This window comes from Blastomyces dermatitidis (assembly GCF_000003525.1).
Source record: "Blastomyces dermatitidis ER-3 genomic scaffold supercont1.4, whole genome shotgun sequence".
In the NCBI taxonomy this organism is placed as follows: domain Eukaryota; kingdom Fungi; phylum Ascomycota; class Eurotiomycetes; order Onygenales; family Ajellomycetaceae; genus Blastomyces; species Blastomyces dermatitidis.
In genome coordinates this window covers 3,986,089-3,992,670 of record NW_025544777.1, presented here as the reverse complement: position 1 = coordinate 3,992,670, position 6,582 = coordinate 3,986,089, and positions in this window count along the sequence as shown.

Genomic DNA, 6,582 nt, shown 5'->3' with positions numbered 1-6,582 from the left:
CACATCATAATTTCATGAAGTGCTGTGAGTAGTCTTCATCAGATTTCTTATCTCTTTTTCTAATATTGATGATTACAGTTCAGATGTTCTCTGTTCAGCTTATGAAGTTCTTCAACTTATTCTCTAGATAGATCTTAAGAACAGATTAGTAAGATCTCTTATAATCATTTTCTAAATAATTCAGTCAGTTCTTGACTTCAGTGTAATAGAGGTCTGTCATTATATAGATGACAGCTTCTTTATCTTTCATATCACACAGCTGAGCTTGTAAGTCAATTTCAAATACAAACTTATAAAAGCTTTTATAGATTGTGATTTAATAAGTGACCTTAAGTGATCATAACTTAAGAAAGTTTCTTTTCAGTTTGCAGGTGTCTCTGAAGATCATGTCTAGAGACTTAGTTCAAGAGTGTTTACAGACAGTAAGCATTTCTTGTAGAAAAATAGCTTGATTCTGTAGAAGATGTTTAAGAATATTCTTCACTGAGATTAATTTATTTATGAGTTCAGAGAGTTTCTCTGTCATAGATGCAGAGAATGATGTCTCATAAGTAATTGATAAGTTCTCTGAAACTTCTTTTATAAGAGTTATTCATGATTCAGATGACTGCTTCTGAGTGCATGTAGTAGAGTTTGCAGAGGTTGAAGTATATGAGTTTCTAGTTCTTTCAGTTATAACAGATGATTGCTGACTGACTGAGCTTGAAATATAAGAATAAGTGCTCACAGGTGATTATTCAGGTGTTTGCAGCTTGACATGATATGTACTGTTAACTACTAGAAGTATTCACAGTAGAAAGATAAAATGTAGAGATTAAATGTATAATAGTATTCAAGCTGAGTTATAAATAGTATTCGCGAACTCCAGTCTATATAGTTGTATGTAGCCAAGAGCCGCTAGCCCTATTGATTACACGAGAGACAGAAATAGAGGTAAAGAATCCGCGAGAAGCGGGATTTCTTACAAATAGAAAGAGAAGACATCTATTATAATGAAAGTTCTCAAAGAATTCAGAAGCTAAGTAAGACTTATTAAAAGATTAATAGTTCTCACTGAATTTATTAACTACTCAATATGAAGAGAGGAAATTCTTTTGACTGCAGAGCAGTCTGAAACTGATAATATTCTTGAAGATAATAGTCTTGATAAGAATGCTACTATGAACATGCAACATTTCTGAAAAGAACACAATCTTTGATTATATAATTACATGTGGTCTGCAATTGCTTCACAGATCAAGGCTCATTTCACTATACTTAAGAAGTTCAAATTATCAGCTTATACTCTATGAACTATTATAGAGAATAACTTTTCTGAGAGACCTGCTGTATGCAGAACTTGTTTATTTGAAGAGCTTATTAAAATAATCTTTAAAAGTAAAGAATCTGACAGAGCTTTCATTGAATATCTGATTGTCATAAGAACTGATTATATTCATCTAGAATATGAGATTCTGAATGTCGTGTTTTTCAACAGACTGCTTACAGGAGTTAACAGAGGTTGAGCCTCATTCATAAGAAATTGAATGAATCAAATTGACAAAGATAATACTCAACTCTTAGAGGATGATTTTATAAGCCTGTGCTGTGATATTCTTTTGCAGCTCTCTGCTGTGAATAAAGCAAATACTGATGTGTCTAGAAATTCTATCAACAACGCGCAAGATAAGAATAAGAAAGACAAGGACAAACAGAAAGACAATGACAAGAATAAGAACACTGAATTTAAACCTGAATGTAGAGATAATGATGTGAGAATCTGCTATCATTGTCAAAAGGTTAATTATATTCAGACTGACTGTTGGAAGAAATATTCTGAGAAACATTCTTTGAATTCAAATTTCAACACCAATAGAAACAAGGATAAAGACAAGAATGCAGAGAATACGGATGCTGCTTCTGTTTACAATGTCATGAAGTAAGTATTTTGCATCAAGGAAAAGATCTATATAAGTGATCAGACAGGAAAAGATACCTGAATTCTAGACTCTGAATCAGGCGCTTATATCACACCTCACAGAGATCTTGTTGTGGCAAAACCTCAGAAGGTGAAAGTGATGTTGAAAATGACAGATGAAACAGTAGTCTCAGCTATGACTATAGAGAATATCAAGATATCTGTTGAAGGAGTGAATATGCTGCTAAGCAGCATCTGTTATATTTCAAAATTGAAAGTGAATCTTATGAGCATGAGTAAGCTTGTACATCAAGATTATACCTTCAAACAACTGGCATATGAAAATAATCACATTATATTGCTTATGTCTTCTGATAGAATGTTCTCATTTACTGTAAGATTGAATGACAGAGATATCTATGAGATAGAAAAGCCAGTCACATACAGAGACTTGATCTGATTCACTATACTTAATAGTGATTTTGAACCTGTGAATACACTGCAGACAAAGAATAATGACACAATATTAACACTATCTGAAAGAAATGATACAAAGGTTATAGAACTTACAATGATGCAATGACATCAAAAGCTAAAACATCTGAATTCCACAGATATTGCAAAAATGATGGCAGATTCATGACTAGAAGTGAGGATAAGAGATGACAGAGCTTTGTCATTCTGCAAGACCTGTGTACAGGCAAAAATGACATGTTCAATATTCACATCAATGATGAGAACTATCAAACCTGCAATGAGATTCTTTGTGGACCTTGCAGGTGGTGGCTGTACACTATATGATGAAGTCAACCTCTCTACTCAAGAGAGAGCTAATTATTGAATGAGTATTACAGATGATGCTACATACTACAGATGAATTATTCTTATAATGTCAAAGAATGAGATCACTGCATGTTTGATGACCTTTATTGATGAAATTGAGATCACTACTCAATACTGAATTGGAACTCTACACTGAGATGATAAAGAAGAGTTCAAAAGTCAAGAACTTAAGACCTACTGTCAGAGCAAAGAAATAGTGTATGAAATGACTACATCTGATACATCACAATCAAATAACCCAGCAGAACATGTGAATCAAATAGTTGCAGAGAAGACAAGAAGCTTGCTATTTAATAGTGAGCTGATGAAAGAGCTCTGAGATGAGGCAATGCAAGTCATGGTCATGATGATCAACACATTCTCAACATCAATGAAGATATTTGAATGTAAGAAAGAAACATCACTTACATCTTTTAAAGTGTGAACTGGGATGCAACCTTCTGTTCATTGAATATGAAGATAGAGGTGCAAGGTCTACAAGAAGAATTTGAAAGTGTTGAATAAGCTCACGGATAGAACTGACAGCAGGGAATGACAGCTGATTGAATATCAAGAATTACATCAATATTGTGTGTAGGATTCTGTTGCATGTTGTCTTGAGATTGCATGAGATGTCATATTTGATGAAGCTCTTGACATGGGTGTAAATACACCTGTAAATACAGTGAGAGAATTCAATGAATTGTCTAATGAATTGAACATTCTGAATGCTAGACAGAGATGACAGCACTACTTACTACAACATCTAGCAAAGGAAAAGTCAGATGTTTTGAAGATAATTGTAAATGAGAACTTAGAGAATGCAATTGATTCAATCTACCTTCTAGATAATAAGACACAGCTTGTCATGAATGAAGAGTCTGAAGACTCTGTTAATAAGAATGATTCTGTTCTAAGTGTTCTGACAGATCAATCAACTACACTGACAGAAGTCAAAAGAAGCTCAGACTGAGACTATTAACATGAGGCAATGAAAAAGAAGATTAAGATATTTGAACAGAAGAAGATATATATTATTATTAAGAAGACCCTGGAAATGAATATTCTTACAGGCAAATGAGTATATGATCAGAAATTCAATAATAAGAGAGAAATCATTCACTTTAGAGCTCACTGAGTGATTAGAAGGTTCTTACAATAGCAGAGTATTTATTATATGAGATTGTATGCTGCAGTGATATCAGGGTCTACATCATGCAGTCTATTCACTATATTGACTGTCAAAGAATGGAAGGTCAAATTGATTGACTATGTATCTGTGTTTTTGAATGACATACTATCACAGAATGAGATAATCTATATGCAACTGTTCACAGATGTAAAGCATGGCAGAGAGGACTTGATAAGACTACTTCATCAGAGTCTATATGAAATGAAGCAAGTCATAAGAATATAATATTTTCTAGCAATGAAACACCTCATCACATTGAGATTCAAGATATCATCTTATGATGATGAATTTCTATATCACTCTGTTTACAAGATCTATCTGACATTGCATGTTAATAATTGTAAGGTAACAGAATCTCAAGAACAGTAATTAGACTGAGTATTAAGAGAGATTGCAAAGAGATTTGAGATAAAGAATGTCAAAGAGACCAAGTCATATCTTGAAATGAAGATCAAATGCCAGAGAAATGATAATCTAGTGATTACACAGAGCTGTTATATTGAGAAGATTCTTGAAGATTTTGACATGAATAAGATAAATTCAGCTGGCACTCTGATGACAGCTGACATATGACTGAAATTCTCACCTGATGAGGGGGAGAGATTGAATGATGACTTTACAGCTATAAGATATTGTCAAGAATTGAGATCATTGCAATATTTGATCTCAAGCAGCTGGTCAGACCTGGCATTCGCAGTCAACTATCTCTCATGTTTTAACTTGCATCTGCATAAGATATGTTGAGCAGTGTTAAAGCATGTTCTATATTATGTCAAGAAGATGAAAAACCATGACATATTATACAGGAAGAAGATTGATGATGTGAGCCTGAGTTCTGTGATATACTGTGATTCGGACTGGGCAGGGGCAAATCCTCAATACAAATCAACTACTGACTACATTATATTGATTAACAGGTCACTGATCTTATGATAATTGCAGAGACAGACATCTATTATCAAATCAATCACAGAAGCTGAATATATTACAGCTAGCAAGGCAGCTTATAAGATAATCTGATTGAATGATATGTTATATGACACTGAGTTGATAAATGATGGAAAAGTGAAAATATGCTCATATCTATAAGTTGATAATAAGAGAGCAATTGATCTAGCAAAGGAAGAATTCTTAATATAAAGGTTGCATCACATTGAGATTAGATATCATATTCTTCATGATTTGATTGAAAAAGGGGAAATCATAATGAAACATGTTGATTCTACAGTGAACATAGCTGATGAGCTCACCAAGTCACTGATGAAGCCTGCGTTTGAAGATTTTATTAAAAGAATTGATTTGAAAGAGATCAGAAAGAAATGATTGAATGATAATAATGATACAGTGAATCAATGAATTTTGCATATATTTCTTGATTTTTACAGTTATTGCCGTACGGATGCCTTTTCTAATGAGGAAATCAGGGTCTGATTCATGTAATTAATTATTATTGCATTTTTGAAAGATTTGAGAATGAGAGAGGCCCCGGGTGACGGCTTATAGATCACAGTGTAGCAAGAGAGAGTGTTGGTGATTACTACACCTACTGTTAGTGATTACTACACCTACTCTAGTCACATGTCACCTCAACCTATTTATTTAGTGTAACTCGCGTAGTTAGATTACAACATAACAATGTTATTCTTCAAGAGATTATGAAGCTCTCTACGCAATGAAAAGCTGCAAAATAACGTGCAATTAACATCTTCACGTATCATTACGCGTGCCTAGATGTTCTCTTATTGAATTGATCAAAAGATAGAGCTCATGATTAATTTAAGATCTGGTGAGACACCTGACTTGACACAGGAGTATGTTTCAAGAAGATGAGATGTTCAGAAAACCTCTGAGAATCAAATATCAGAACCTAGCAAACTGTTATCAACATCAGTGATGAGCTGAAAAGCTGTCTCAGAGGCATTTGAACCAGTTGAAGAGACAATTAATGAGTTAAACAAGTCAAATAATAAGTACAAAGATCCGGTTGAAGATGTGATATCAGACAACACAGATGATTCAAGTGATTAAAGTGATAATACAAGTGAAGAAATGCATATGAAGTTGAATATTGCAAGGCTCATGCTAGAAGTCAAGTAATTGAAGACAGAAAGAAGTGAATTCTCTGCATTAAATGAAGATATCAGTGCAGATTTGATGAACTATCTTCAGCAGAAGAGAAAAACACCTGTAATAGTGAAGATTCTTAGTAAGTTCAGAGATCAGATCAGATCTATTAAGAAATCAGTCATTCTCACTAGCTTCATAAATTACTTAATATGAAAAGAAGAGATTCTTCTTGCAGTAAGACAATCTGAAACTAATGATATTTTAAATAACAGACAGATTAGTTCTGATGAGAGTGTCAGTATAAATATGCAATGTTTTTGATCAGAGTGAAATATCTGACTATATAACTACATATAATCTGTGATCATCTCACAGATCAAATCTCACTTTATTATACTTAAGAAGTCTCAACTATCTGCTTATTCTCTATAGTCTGTCATAGAGAATAATTTTGCTGAGAGGCCTGCTGTTCACAGAACTCACCTGTTTCCAGAATTGATTAAGATGATATTAAAATCAAAGAGTTCTGATTGTGTATTTATTAAATATTTAATCACAATCAGAACTGATTATATCTGATTGAGATATAATGTTGAAGATTTCA